The sequence below is a fragment of the Leiobunum rupestre genome, chromosome 10 (genome assembly GCF_980474605.1).
Source record: "Leiobunum rupestre chromosome 10, qqLeiRupe1.1.hap1, whole genome shotgun sequence".
Classification (NCBI taxonomy): domain Eukaryota; kingdom Metazoa; phylum Arthropoda; class Arachnida; order Opiliones; family Sclerosomatidae; genus Leiobunum; species Leiobunum rupestre.
Window position 1 is genome coordinate 43,497,629 of NC_143393.1, and position 16,361 is coordinate 43,513,989.

At 36.0% G+C, this 16,361-nt stretch overlaps 1 protein-coding gene across 1 annotated transcript in view; it reads right to left on the reverse strand.

Moving 5' to 3' along the window:
• Nucleotides 1-9,417, reverse strand: part of LOC149925980 (uncharacterized) — an 89,845-nt gene extending 80,428 nt beyond the window's left edge. Inside the window, exon 1 of the mRNA XM_090160025.1 lies at nt 9,387-9,417. The gene's annotated coding sequence lies outside the window, so the exon portion shown is untranslated. The remainder of the gene's footprint in view (nt 1-9,386) is intronic.
• Between the last annotated feature and the right edge of the window lie 6,944 nt (nt 9,418-16,361).

The following is a 16,361-nucleotide window of genomic DNA, read 5'->3' on the forward strand; positions in this document are numbered from 1 at the left end:
ATAAACTTGTGTTAGGCCTAAGTTCCTAACTGAGATTTTTGCGTCGACGGGATAAACTTGTGTTAGGCCTAAGTTCCTAACTGAGATTTCTGCGTCGACGGGATAAACTTGTGTTAGGCCTAAGTTTCTAACTAAGATTTTTGCGTCGACGTTACAAACTTGTGTTAGGCCTAAGTTTCTAACTAAGATTTTTGCGTCGACGGGACAAACTTGTGTTAGGCCTAAGTTTCTAACTAAGATTTTTGCGTCGACGGGACAAACTTGTATTAGGCCTAAGTTTCTAACTAAGATTTTTGCGTCGACGTTACAAACTTGTGTTAGGCCTAAGTTTCTAACTAAGATTTTTACGTCGACGGGACAAACTTGTGTTAGGCTTAAGTTTCTAACTAAGATTTTTGCGTCGACGGGACAAACTTGTGTAAGGCCTAAGTTCCTAACTGAGTTTTCTGCGTCGACGGGATAAACTTGTGTTAGGCCTAAGTTCCTAACTGAGATTTTTGCGTCGACGGGATAAACTTGTGTTAGGCCTAAGTTCCTAACTGAGATTTCTGCGTCGACGGGATAAACTTGTGTTAGGCCTAAGTTTCTAACTAAGATTTTTGCGTCGACGGGATAAACTTGTGTTAGGCCTAAGTTTCTAACTAAGATTTTTGCGTCGACGGGACAAACTTGTATTAGGCCTAAGTTTCTAACTAAGATTTTTGCGTCGACGTTACAAACTTGTGTTAGGCCTAAGTTTCTAACTAAGATTTTTACGTCGACGGGACAAACTTGTGTTAGGCCTAAGTTTCTAACTAAGATTTTTGCGTCGACGGGACAAACTTGTGTTAGGCCTAAGTTCCTAACTGAGTTTTCTGCGTCGACGGGATAAACTTGTGTTAGGCCTAAGTTCCTAACTGAGATTTTTGCGTCGACGGGATAAACTTGTGTTAGGCCTAAGTTCCTAACTGAGATTTCTGCGTCGACGGGATAAACTTGTGTTAGGCCTAAGTTTCTAACTAAGATTTTTGCGTCGACGGGACAAACTTGTATTAGGCCTAAGTTTTTAACTAAGATTTTTGCGTCGACGTTACAAACTTGTGTTAGGCCTAAGTTTCTAACTAAGATTTTTGCGTCGACGGGACAAACTTGTGTTAGGCCTAAGTTTCTAACTAAGATTTTTGCGTCGACGGGACAAACTTGTATTAGGCCTAAGTTTCTAACTAAGATTTTTGCGTCGACGTTACAAACTTGTGTTAGGCCTAAGTTTCTAACTAAGATTTTTACGTCGACGGGACAAACTTGTGTTAGGCCTAAGTTTCTAACTAAGATTTTTGCGTCGACGGGACAAACTTGTGTTAGGCCTAAGTTCCTAACTGAGTTTTCTGCGTCGACGGGATAAACTTGTGTTAGGCCTAAGTTCCTAACTGAGATTTTTGCGTCGACGGGATAAACTTGTGTTAGGCCTAAGTTCCTAACTGAGATTTCTGCGTCGACGGGATAAACTTGTGTTAGGCCTAAGTTTCTAACTAAGATTTTTGCGTCGACGTTACAAACTTGTGTTAGGCCTAAGTTTCTAACTAAGATTTTTGCGTCGACGGGACAAACTTGTGTTAGGCCTAAGTTTCTAACTAAGATTTTTGCGTCGACGGGACAAACTTGTATTAGGCCTAAGTTTCTAACTAAGATTTTTGCGTCGACGTTACAAACTTGTGTTAGGCCTAAGTTTCTAACTAAGATTTTTACGTCGACGGGACAAACTTGTGTTAGGCTTAAGTTTCTAACTAAGATTTTTGCGTCGACGGGACAAACTTGTGTAAGGCCTAAGTTCCTAACTGAGTTTTCTGCGTCGACGGGATAAACTTGTGTTAGGCCTAAGTTCCTAACTGAGATTTTTGCGTCGACGGGATAAACTTGTGTTAGGCCTAAGTTCCTAACTGAGATTTCTGCGTCGACGGGATAAACTTGTGTTAGGCCTAAGTTTCTAACTAAGATTTTTGCGTCGACGGGACAAACTTGTGTTAGGCCTAAGTTCCTAACTGAGATTTTTGCGTCGACGGGATAAACTTGTGTTAGGCCTAAGTTCCTAACTGAGATTTCTGCGTCGACGGGATAAACTTGTGTTAGGCCTAAGTTTCTAACTAAGATTTTTGCGTCGACGTTACAAACTTGTGTTAGGCCTAAGTTTCTAACTAAGATTTTTGCGTCGACGGGACAAACTTGTGTTAGGCCTAAGTTTCTAACTAAGATTTTTGCGTCGACGGGACAAACTTGTATTAGGCCTAAGTTTCTAACTAAGATTTTTGCGTCGACGTTACAAACTTGTGTTAGGCCTAAGTTTCTAACTAAGATTTTTACGTCGACGGGACAAACTTGTGTTAGGCTTAAGTTTCTAACTAAGATTTTTGCGTCGACGGGACAAACTTGTGTAAGGCCTAAGTTCCTAACTGAGTTTTCTGCGTCGACGGGATAAACTTGTGTTAGGCCTAAGTTCCTAACTGAGATTTTTGCGTCGACGGGATAAACTTGTGTTAGGCCTAAGTTCCTAACTGAGATTTCTGCGTCGACGGGATAAACTTGTGTTAGGCCTAAGTTTCTAACTAAGATTTTTGCGTCGACGGGACAAACTTGTGTTAGGCCTAAGTTTCTAACTAAGATTTTTGCGTCGACGGGACAAACTTGTGTTAGGCCTAAGTTTCTAACTAAGATTTTTGCGTCGACGGAACAAACTTGTGTTAGGCCTAAGTTTCTAACTAAGATTTTTACGTCGACGGGACAAACTTGTGTTCGGCCTAAATGAAATTTTTGCGTCGACGAGACAAACTTGTGTTAGGCCACTTGGTTTTCACTATAGCGCGCGTCATAATGTATTTTTCTTTTCGCGCGTCAACGATCGCCATTTTTGCATTTTGAAAAATTAACATTTCAGTAGTATGGAAAAATTATGTTTTTCAAAGTGAATATATCAAACCTAGTTGACTAGGTTCGACTTGAGTATGGATTGTAGTAAGCGAATCTTGTAACCACCCAACCTAAAATATTTCATTCAAAGATAGAGAGGGAGTAAAATAATAGTATTTTATTTAAACGCCTATTTACAGTAGGTTGAATTTCTAATACATTTTTCAGCGACCGAAACGAATCTAGGTTGCGTAACGGCGCTAGCTTCTCCTAAGGACGGTTTTTCTAAATAAACTTATCAAAATATATGCAAACGATGCCAAAATTAAATTAAAAGGACGGTATCATTATTTACAAAGTCAAATCTACGAATAACAATGAGGAAAAACTAATAGCGTCTGCTTTAGGCGCTACCCATCTAGGTTTCAATGGCGAACCAAAGGGGGCGAAGCGATAGTTTTCGGTCGCGAATAGTGCAAGATCGGCTTTATTAAGAGACGTAATTTGGTGTTATAACACTAGTTCGGCTACGATTTGACCAATGGCGGTAGTAAAATTGACAAATTTCGTCTGCCATTACTGTATACCGCAATGAATTCTAAATTCCGGATTCCTGTCAACCGAACGATTAAAATAAACGTGCCCCGACGCGTTGATCGCTAATTTCTGTAATAATCCGCGATTAGACAATTTTCCGGACGCACGCGTCCATTTTACCGTAATTGCGCGGTAATTTTTCGGCTCTTCTAAATAATGAGACAGGGCTTAATTTATGACGCCGCCGCTACTGCGCCTATTAACCCTGCGTCTGCGGGGCTCGCTCCTTCGGGATAAATGCATAATTGATATAATTTAGATGCTAGCACGCGCCGAGAAGCCCTTCGAGTCGCCTGAAAGCGAAAACCACGTAACTTTTGCTGCTGCCCTTTAGAACGAAAATTATTGTTTTAAATATTTATATTTTATTTATATTTATATAACCGTATTTTTAATAAGAACATAATTATATAATATATTTTACGATCTAAGTATTAAAATCCTCAACTATTTTGCTACCCTGCCCAACAGTGCTGTATGAACCCATGGCAGGGTTTCGAGCTTCTTTGTGTCCCTCAAACCCTCAACAATCCCTCCTCCATGTGATTCTTGGGCCCCTGCATGGCCCTAGCCGCTCTCGGTGGGCCCCTAGGCTTCAGCCTATAGTCAGCCTTATGGCTGCCAGAACTTTTATGATGAAAAATCGGTTTTTAAATCTAGGCCTAGTCGAGTAAGCACGAATTCTGCATTTGACTTTGATGAGGATTTAATGGAAACAGCTATACTGGCAAGCCACGCGAAAACAGTTACTGAATTACAATGATCATCAATAAAATAATATTGTTATTAATATAATAATAATGGATGTTATTCGTTTGAAATACGTACAACCGCTGATTTTTTTTATAAATACACGTTTTTGAAGATATAGTGCTAAGCTTTCTAAAAATGTTACATGGTTATTGAATAAGTTATTATCACCATATTTTTTACATTTTAAATAAAATACAGGCGATAAATTTTTTAGGCTTGGTGCTGTTTACGCATCCGCGATTTGGCTATAAATTAGCTCACAATAGGCGCTTCAATATCTGTACTGTTTATTTGGTTCTTGTGGAAATAATTGGAACTTTTCACCTGTAAACAGAACGCCGTGTTTTTCCTAAGCCTTAATATATCGAAAAAGCTACCTGGTTTAAGGAATCACTTGTTGCATATCGTACCTGGTTAAAAGTTTTCATTATTTCAACAAGCATTATAGAAACAGTAACTTGCAGGTCCTGGCTCTTGGAAATATTACTTCTTGGCGATTTCCTTGAAGATGTTTTATTGAAGCCTCGAGTCTGCGAAGATATACATGTTTCATTTTAATGGCACGAATGGATATATATTATTAACTTCTGGTGTAACAAACAATATTATTAAATTTAGTCAGCTATTTTGGTGATATTAAAAATATGGTGTTATCAATCAATTTTGCTGTATGTTTTTTTGGACAGAATACATCTTTAAATCAAAACCACGTAATTCATGTTACGTGGTTTTTTCATTCAGGGAATATTTGTTTTTTTTTACGCTGCTAAAGCTGCTTGTAATTTAATTTTCGTTTTCTTAATGTTCATATCCCAGCTCGCTTTCTTGGGGCGTCCTTCTACTAATTAATTAAAACCAATTTTCTACTTCTCAGCGCAATTTTCTGCGGCCCAAACATTTGAGGAAAATATGAAACTCGTACGATTTTTAAATACCCTTTCATTACGATAACAATTCACACTCGGGCCACATAGCTAGGTCGTTTTGGAATGCGCCTTCAAGATGTTCCTTTCATTTACATAAATGTATGCTATATTAGCTTTGAACTTGGCGTAGTAAATTTTGCATTGGTCTCTGTTTAATTAGTTTAATGCGATATTTAAAACTTCAAGGGTATTTGATAAATGTGACCATTTAACTATCTAACTGCTTGAAATCAGTATAAAATATAATATAGTGTATTCAGAAGTAAATGAACCGAAGTTATTGAAATAGCTCTCAGAATCGGAGGGCGTTTTCCTTATGAAAATCGAGTCAAATAAAAGTTAATTTCCATCCCCGTTTTTGGCGCGATAAATTGCACTTGAGAATAGTGGGTATAGCTATTCCTATATGTAAATAATTAATAATTTATTAACAATTTATTAATAATTTATTAACAATTTATTAATAATTTATTAACAATTTATTAATAATTTATTAACAATTTATTAATAATTTATTAACAATTTATTAATAATTTATTAACAATTTATTAATAATTTATTAACAATTTATTAATAATTTATTAACAATTTATTAATAATTTATTAACAATTTATTAATAATTTATTAACAATTTATTAATAATTTATTAACAATTTATTAATATTTTATTAATTAAAAATAAAATTATTTAATAACTTGATTATCGCAATACACTTTAAAAGGAGTATATTTGACCGTTTTCTAACTCGTTTTAAGACTTTTTTTAACGTAACTAGTGCTAGCTATGCCATTCATTTGTTAAACAAGGTGGCATAAATGTAAAAGTAGGTGATCAACCATGACTAAGAAACTTAAAAACGGATTTAATTAGCGATTTCAAGATGCGCCCGTTTGTATTAAACCTTGTTCTAGAAAATAGCGTTTCGTTTCAATTTGTCATACAACGTGTTGATATAACCACTTCTAATATATTAGGCGTGTTCATTTTGGCTCAATTGTCGATTCGCACGTGGTTTGCTGATGGCGGTCACAGGAAGAAGTCGCTCACTCGTCGAGCGCGGACCCCTAGATCGCCGCGCAAATGAAATAATAGTGCGTCAAAGTGGCGTTGTAAAGCCGCCATTATTATAAGACGGGTTAAGCTAGCGCAAGCAAACGTGAACGGGTGGAGCTTTGCCGTACACGCGAAGGTACGTCTATACTCTCAGCTAGCAGTTTTGGGGCGCAGGTTTAACCTCTCCATTATCTTTAAGAGCCGGAGGCACGCGCGACCATGGCCGGCGTCACTGGGACAGATCTCCGCGAGCCTTTGTCGCGTGCCGCGGAACATGAAAAGGAATTGTCGCGAATTAGCGGAGGTCCCTAAATAGCAGACGCCGACGCCGGCGGTTCATTTGCTCTAATCAAAAATAACGTTTCTCGTCTCGAGAGCCTCTTCCGTTGATTGTCTCAAAGAACGCGCCCGTTTCTCGGAGCCCAACTCGGAATCTTCGAATCTTTGAGGCGGATAGTGGATAAATTATTTAAACGCGCAGCAACGCGCGTTACTTTTACAATAAGAACGTGGCCGCTGACCAAATATTAATAACTCTTTAATGTCTGGTTTTCAAACGCATCTAGACGGATTAAGGGGGACAATGGGGGCAATTGCTCCAGACAGGGGGGCCGAGAGCACCCCCAGGCCCCGGGAAAATATTAAATTCGGGCTCCATTGAGTCCTAACTATTGGACATAACAATACATTTTAAGGGTGAAGCATACCTCCTTGGTTCCGAATCGGGCCCCGAGGCTGCACGGGCCCGGAATCCGGGAAAATATAAATTCGGGCCCCATTGAGTCCTAACTATTGGACATAACAATACATTTTAAGGGTGAAGCATACCTCCTTGGTTCCGAATCGGGCCTCGAGGCTGCAAGGGCCCAAAATCTGGGAAAATATTAAATTCGGGCCCCCATAGAGTCCTAACTATTGGAGATAACAATACATTTTATTGGAGAAGTATACCTCAGTTGTTCCGAATTGGGCCCCGATGGTGCACGGGCCTCGGTAAATTGTACCGGCTTCCCCCCTCTCTTTTGTCGGGCTTGGCCCCAGGGCACCATCCAAATAGGGGCGCCAAAGTAATATTATTATATAATAAGTAACATAATAACAAATATATTTTTAAGAATTAAAAAGTTTAAAGAAACTGTCAGTAAACTGAAAATATAGAACTTTTAAATTGGTCGCTACAAGTTCGCGAAATCATCAGGGTCGAAAAAGGTTGGGTCAGTAAATTAGCATTAAAACAATAGGAATACTTATTATTATTACGTTACTTATGATTATATCCATATCAAATCAAATTTGCAGCTCACCTAAATGTTTCTCCCGGGAGAAATTCGGATCAATCGTTCTCTGGGTCTAGCATATATATGGGACATAGGCAGCGTTGCCAGGTCCCAAAACTGAAATTATAGTATCGATGTCCAAAAATTATCGAATTTTCTAGAAAATTATAGTACACAAGTACGGCCAACTTTGATTACTCGCTATAGCATGGTAGCACTTTATCATAGTCGGCCGTTACTAACATATTTCGTTTTCGTTATAGGCTACAACACGCTTGATTAGTCAAGTCGGCCGTATTTTCGAGTATACAAACCAAACACTCCAAAAAGTATAATATTTCAATTCTTAGCGTACTAGGAGTAACATAAGAAACTGGAAACGCCGTTCTTATGTTAACAAAAAGGAACTTTCTAATATTTCTTAAATTATCGCACAAATATCTGAAATATAGTAAAACTATAGTAGGGAAAAATTCGAAATGTACTATAATTATAGTACGGTTAGCGACGCTGAACATAAGTAGAATCAAATAATGTAAAAATTTAAGGACCATCAATAAATTAAAAACACAAGATAAAATAACGCGTTCATTTAAAAATACACCGCTATGTGAAACAGATACATTTATACAAGTTGGTTTAGTGAAACGGGGAACGCGGCGTAAGAAATGCTCTAAAATGTCAATTTGGGAATGCAGCTGCAAAAAGACTTCGCTGTTTGATCCGGAATTCCGCGATTCGCCGAGGAGCCAGCTCGCATGAAATCCACATTTTTTGCGGCTGATGAAATCAGAATGCCGGGACCCTACAGCGTTTTAATGGGCGAGCTATGGCTTAAAAAGGGGTGCCGAATCGGAGAAGATTTTTGGGCGACACTTCACGGCCCGCGCACTTCCATAACGAAGCCAATTTCGTAAAAGCGTACTTATTCAGATTACACACGAATTTATTGGTAACGGCAATTTACAAACGCGAATCGTAAACGCCTATATATATATAGCGAAAGCAACGCCGTGAAAATGGATACCAGCTTTTCTATTAATTAATATTATTAAGCTGTATATTTGTCTAAATTTGTTCTGTTTAGAGGTGTTAACTCGCACCATTATAGGTGTTAAATTACCCAAAAATTCAAGAAAAAAGGTTTCATTTAGAGCTCGGCGTTTAGATGAAAATTAATGAATTTTATTTTTATCCATAATCTACAATTATCCGAAAATATAAATTATATTTTTGCATGTTAAATCGTTGTTTATCCATGGATAAGATCCATAAATAAACAGTTAATCAAAATATTTACGATTAATCGAAATTTTGTCAGTTAATTTATTACGCGGAGCTCTAGTTTCATTAAAAATAAATCTTTAATACCTTTTTTACACCTTTTTGGTATATTTATCCTTCTTAAGTAGCACTTTTTTACTCCATGAAAGGTGTAAGACTGTAAATAACATAGTATTGTTTACTTTTTAAAAGGCGTAAGTTTCACAAATTAATTTTGGCATCTAATTTAAAAAAAAACGTTTTACTGTTATACACCATATTAAACGTTAAATTCCCAAAAATGTTTTTTTTTCTGGAGTTAAAATTACACCCCTATTTTTAAGAGTGTATAATTAAATTTAAAATCAGTTATAAGGACTAGATATTTCCCTGATCTTTTTAAGGTTAAAATTAGACAATTTTAACTTTAATATTTTACTTCTATCAGAAGTACACTTATTAACTTCAACTTCTGTTTTAGTATAAATGTATGTTTGACAGTTGGTTTTAAATAAAAATATCTGATTGCATCATTGAAATTACAATGTCTAATTTTTTTAAATATTTAACAAAAACTAAATAGTTACAGAATTTATCTCTCAAAATTGATTCAAGATAAATTGAAATTCGGTTACTTTTTTGAAAGTTTCAACAAATTCCGAATATGACGTCTACAAAAACTCTAGACTAGTGTATACTAAATAATTAAAAATAATTTACAACGACTACCGGTACACTATAAAATTTTAATAAAAATAAAAATTAGACTTTGTAAAGCGTTGGAAAACGGCGACGTAAACGGCAATATCCGATTCTAAATTTTATTAAAATTTTATAGTGTACCGGTAGTCATTGTAAATTATTTTTAATTGCTAATGAACTTAATTATTTAAAATAGTAACCTGTACATTGGCTGTTCTTACGGCTGTTTAGGCTAAACGACAGTTAGACGTTACTAACTATATCAATGGAAAAAAACGCAAATTTTGTAACGCTTCCAAAAGTACAAAATGAAAAGCATCGAAAATTTCGAAGCGGGAAACATCTACTGACGAATAATTCTAAATTGGTCCCCCAACTTAGAGAGGGATTAAAAAAAATGCTCTCCTCGTCCTCCATCGCGCGGCAACGAAATCCGGAGTAAGATGCGTCGGGAGCAGATGCCATCGGCTTCCCGGGATGAATTTTGGCAAACATCGGGCTCCCAGCCCACTTCCCACGACGGCGCGCTTGTGGTGGCTATAATTGGGCGGCGGGCCCGTCGTTTTCGGTTCCAACGAATTAAGCGCGGGTGACTTTGAAGCCCGATGCCGCCGGGATCCGTCTCCAATGAGCCATGCCCACGTAAACAGCGCTTTCCAACGCGGAAATATCCCGCTAGTTTGTCTTTCCATTCGACAGTCCTCCCGCGATCACCAGCTACTCGACCGACGACTCGTAAGTTAGGTACGATCTACGCGCTGGAGGTGTACGGTGAAGGGTACCGCTTTCGGGGGAAAATCAAGAAGTATATCAAGTATATAAGTTGTCTTAACTGGCGTGAAGCGACGGAGTCAATGTATAGCGGGGGGGGGGGGAAAGGCTTTGGCAACGGTACGGGATAATTCCTCCTAATGAGGACCACTCCGCCCCTCTTATTTTTCAGGAGGGGTACCTCGGCCCGCGTAGAAAGCGTTGCCAAACGCGCCATTTTTAACAAAATGGTCCGGATCGGAACGGTCGTACCGTTTGGGAGGAAAATCGGATATCGCGGTCGGATCCCGGCAGACACCGTGTCCAATCCCGAGCTGTCTGTAGGCCACATGTATTTCGCTCCCGAAGCGCTCCGGAATTACCTTCCACTATTTCAAAGTTTTTAACATTGACAAATTTAGTCCCGTTTCGCTCGTTTAAGTCGGCGACCTCCCCATCTTGCGCTAGTATTTAGCTACACGTATCCGTTTACAACCAGCGAAAGACGACGACTCCATTGACTATTTTTCACGTTTGAGATCTGTCTTTCGGGGTGATGAAACGGGTGTTATATTATTTGGGGTCATGACCCAACATCCTACCACTCTTGGCGTCTTATCCGAATTTAGAGTTACATCCAGCCTCGTTTTCAAAATCTCAATATAAGACGGTCTATTTTAGATATTTTATCATTTTCAAATTATATTGATAGTTAAAAATAAATAAATCCTTATCGAGGGGAAGTTTACTCCAGTAATTATCAAAATATTTCCGAAAAAAATTAAAAAGTTTTCATTCCATGATTAGTCTAATATTGTTTGCAAATTTAAATAAAGCGGAATTTTTGCCTCATTATTTCGAATCTAAAAGTAAAACTAAACCTCTAGACTAGCTTTAAACTGATGAACAATGTAACACTATTAATGTTTTGTAGTATGTTTACTGATATTAGACATTTTATATCGATAAAAAGTTAAAAACATTAAAAACCCTTAAAAAGTAATTTATGTTTAAATTTTTTATTTTTCCGATTTGCGGAAATTTTTCCGCATTTTATTTTTCCGGAAAATTAACAACACTAATTAGGACACCTTCGCATGATTAAATCATGATTAGATTAGATTAAAATTAAATCTGTAGCTTTAGCTGCACAAAGATTAAAAATGATTAATTCATGATTATATTTTTAATCGTGATTATTATGACACCCTGTTATAATCGCGAATTTAATTAATCCATGAATGTTCAACTCTATCATTTCATAACAGCCAATCACAGAGTATCGTTTTTAGTTATCATTCGCTATTACAACTAAATATAAAATTTAAATATTTATTTTAAGGACAATATTTAAAGAAAAATTTTAAGGACAATATTTAAGGACAATTTTTAAGGACAATATTTAAAGGACAATAATTAAAGACAAATTTTAAGGACAATTTTTAAGGACAATATTAAAGGACAATATTTTAATTTAAAGACAATTTTTAAGGACAATATTTAAAGACAATTTTTAAGGACAATATTTAAAAACAATTTTTAAGGACAATATTAAAGGACAATATTTTAATTTAAAGACAATTTTTAAGGACAATATTTAAAGACAATATTTAAAAACAATTTTTAAGGACCATATTTAAAGACAATATTTAAGGATAATTTTCAAAGACAATATTTAAAGAAAAAATTAAAAACTTAATTTAAGGATAATTTTTAAACGAAAAATTAAGGATAATATTTAATGACAATTTTTAAGGACAATGTTTTGGGGCAATTTTTCTCGGGGATCAGAGAAGAATACTAAATTTTAATTGCTATTTTTAAGAATAATTTTTAACCTTACGAATCTTTCATAATTTAAAGGCTATCGTAGATTCATCGCCAGATTTTAATTAAAGGCGGTATTTGATTTGGAAAAAAAAGTTAAAGAATGAGAAAGGAAATTGCGTGTGGCCAAATTCGCGCCGCTTATAACTTATATAAAGATTCTTAAAGAGCAATATTCCGGATGTAATTTTTGTTAAACACGCGAAATTCGCTAATTCCTTTGAACAAATATTTTGGGTTTTTTAGACAAACAAGTAAAGATATTAAGTAAAATTCTAACTTTATTAACCTTTCGCGTTAAATAAAAACCACTGTTGTTTTGGAAGAAAACTTAAAAAATAAATTATAAAAAATATTTTCCAAAAATAAAGCGAAGAGGAGTAGAAAAATAAGGTTTTAAAAGGTCCCCGAAATACATCACTTTTATCTTGACTGTCTTCGTAGGCTGGATCGGACTCTAAAGTCAGGCTCACACTTACCCCTAAAATTGCTTCGTTTGAGATAACAAGTTTTCAAAACCAGCGTTAAAAATCGCTTCGTGTTGGTTCGGGAAGCAACTCGTCCAAGTCGGCTCGCTTAGAATCGCTTTCAAAACGACAAGGTGGGGAAGTCAAATTGACCGTATTTTCCAAAAAAATGGGAATAAAATTCTAAATAACGTCAAATAATATTACTGTATCGTATAGTAAACATGATTAACTAATTGTTTTGGGATAAATTTTAGTATTTTCAAAATTCTGGTCTTAATTTGAAATTACGTTAAACCTTAGCTATAAGCGAACCGGGTAGAAGTGATTTCGCCAGTGTGAACCAAGAATTATAGTCGGTGGTCAAAACTGACATTCAAGCTGACCTAAACCGATTAACCCATCCTCTCGACAAGGGGACAGAGAGTGGGGGGTCGGACATTTAGGAAACTCCCGTTAACAAAAATGACAAAAAATATCAGGATTCGTCAAAAATGACAGTGCGCGTGTGGAGAAGAAGCTGCTATCGAAATATCAAACTATCGCTAGTATTGGTCAAATTCCAAATCGTGGTGGTCTGTAATGTAGATGTAAGTGATTTTAATGAAATATTTCGACATACGGTCGATGGTGCCAATTTAAGCCTTGGGCACCAAAAATAAACAGATATTTGTCGTCGGCTTAAGCATTTAGTTTATAGTTTGACTCAAATAGCGGATATAGCGTAACATACTGCCTCTACTTAAAATAGAACTTATACTATCGATAGTTTGATTTCTCGATATCCGCCCCTTTATTCACATGCGCATTGTCATTTTTGTCTCCATAAATTCAGGATAAAATCCATAAATCCAGTTAAAACTCCATAAATCCAGGTGAAAATCCACAAGTTCAATGAAAACTCCCCAAATCCAGGGGGAAATCCACAAGTTCAATGAAAACTCCCCAAATCCAGGTGAAAATCCACAAGTTCAATGAAAACTCCCCAAATCCAGGGGGAAATCCACAAGTTCAATGAAAACTCCCCAAATCCAGGGGAAATCCACAAGTTCAATGAAAACTCCCCAAATCCAGGTGAAAATCCACAAGTTCAATGAAAACTCCCCAAATCCAGGGGGAAATCCACAAATCATATGAAAAATACACCAAATCCACGATAAAAATTCAAAAATTTCAAATCAATTGATTGTTTTTAAAATACAGTACGATTTTGGAAAAATACACCAAATCCACGATAAAAATTCAAAAATTTCAAATCAATTGATTGTTTTTAAAATACAGTACGATTTTGGAAAAATTCACAAATCCAAGTAAAATACCGCTGTATTTGCAATCTCGTACTACGATGTTTATAGTGGCACACCCATCAATCTTGGATCGAGGAGAGGATCTGTCAACCCATAGCTAGACCAGAAATTGGAAATCGGTACCCCTACGCTGAACTCTTATATTTTTTCGGTTTGACCTATAGACAATGGTCGGATAAAATTATATTTTTACTGGAAAGAGTTTGTCAAGTGAAATATCTCGACAGACTTAGTTTAAATTTCGCCTTGAAAATATTCAATTAGTTCTTTTTTAATTATATGAAAGTAGTCTAAATAAGATGATTATATCTAAAATTAAATTTAAATTGATTTACATTTAATTAAAAATATACTCTTTATATTAATTTAATATAATTAATTTATATTATAATAATAAATTATATTATAATTATATCATTAAAATAATTTAAAATTAAATTAAATTAATAATTAAATTAATTATTAATTAATATTAAAATGTACACTTCAGTAATTCGACCCAAAAAAGTGAACAATAATGAACACTTATAAATAAAATGTTAAGTAACAAAATCTTTTAAATTCCTTAAACATATTGGAAATTTTTGTATATTTTTTATATCGTATGCTTACAGCAGATAACACACGCCATAGCTGTGGAAATTCTTAGCCGATTTTGTTAAAATTCTAAATAAAAATGGTTCATGAAAAAAGATAAAAAGTAGCAAAATCCGTCATGAGAAATAGCCCATTCTTTTTTTCCTGGAAAATATGCCACATATGCAAAGATTCAGCACTTGAAAAAAGCTCGTCAATCGAAAGATTTTTTCATAAAGCGCGTCATGGAAAAATTTCATCATAGTGAGCGTCATAGAAAAATTACTTAATAATGCATGTCATGAAAAAATTCATCATAGTGAGCGTCATGGAAAACTCGTCATAATAGATGTCATGGAAAAAAATCGTCATAGTGCGCGTCATGGAAAAGTTTCGTCATACTGCATGTCAAGGAAAAACTTCGTTATACTGCATGTCATAGAAAAACTTCGTCATACTGCATGTCATGGAAAAACTTCGTCATCCTGCATGTCAAGGAAAAACTTCGTCATACTGCATGTCATGGAAAAACGTCGTCATACTGCATGTCATGGAAAACTTCGTTATACTGGATGTCATAGAAAAACTTCGTCATACTGCATGTCATGGAAAAACTTCGTCATCCTGCATGTCAAGGAAAAACTTCGTCATACTGCATGTCATGGAAAAACTTCGTCATACTGCATGTCATGGAAAAACTTCGTCATCCTGCATGTCATGGAAAAACTTCGTCATCCTGCATGTCAAGGAAAAACTTCGTCATACTGCATGTCATGGAAAAACTTCGTCATCCTGCATGTCAAGGAAAAACTTCGTCATACTGCATGTCATAAAAAAATTCGTCATACTGAAAGTCATGGAAAAACATCGTCATACTGAATGTCATGGAAAAACATCGTTATACTGCATGCCATGGAAACATTTCGTCATACTGCATGTCATGGATAAACATCGCTATACTGCTTGCCATAGAAACTTCGTCATATACTGCATGTCATGGGAAACTTCGTCATATACTGCATGTCATGGAAAAATTCGTTATAATACGCGTCATGGAAAAATGTCGTCATAGTCACGAATAAAAATGTAGTAAAGATGCGTTGAAAATTGCCCCAAATTTGGGATTAAATATAAATATCTGATCTGATGTCTCCATCTGTAGTGTACAATCACAATAGGCCGTAAAAAGTCGTTACAGAAAATTGCCGAAGAGATCTCGCAATCAGCGCGTCTTCCTTTGAAGATGTTCAACGTCGAAATAAACGTAATTGAAAATGTTGAAATGTCTGCTCTGGCTGCACGCGTGGATTGAAGGGGGCCCCGAATCACGCTGTTTAAACGCCTCTAATTTAGTTAAATATTTTAAATAAAAGGAATTGAATGAGAGGCCGCGATCCCCCGCCGCGCGTATTTGCCACCAGGGCCACCGCGCTCGAGGGTGGTCTCGATTCTTTCGCGCCATTTCGCGATTGAAAAATACCGCTCACGGAAAAAAGTTTCGTTTCTCTATAGATACGATTGGCGCTCAAAATATTTCGATTGAATTTTGTCGGCCCCACGCGTTGCTCGAGGAATATAAAAGAAAGGTTCAGTGTTAATCGATTAATTATTAAGCGAGAATTTATTTAGTTAATCATGCTCGAATTTAACCCCGGAAACGTCACCGGCGTGCCCTTCAACCGCGTCACAAGCTCAAGTTCAATTCAAGTTCAATTTATTTTAAATTCAAAGGGTATGTTTACATAGGGGATTAGGACTAAGTCATTTTTGACTTGTAAGCCCTTGCTGATTAATTACGTAAATAATGATTATAATTATTTTTTGGTATATTTTATCCTTGATTAGAAGTTAACACGGCTGCCCCATGGCAAAACCTTCTAGCCAACAAATTTGTGAAAAATTAGATTTTTACGCATCAGTATTACTAAGGCATGTACAAAAGTACTGTAAAAGTTTCAGGTAAAAGTAATAAATATTTAAC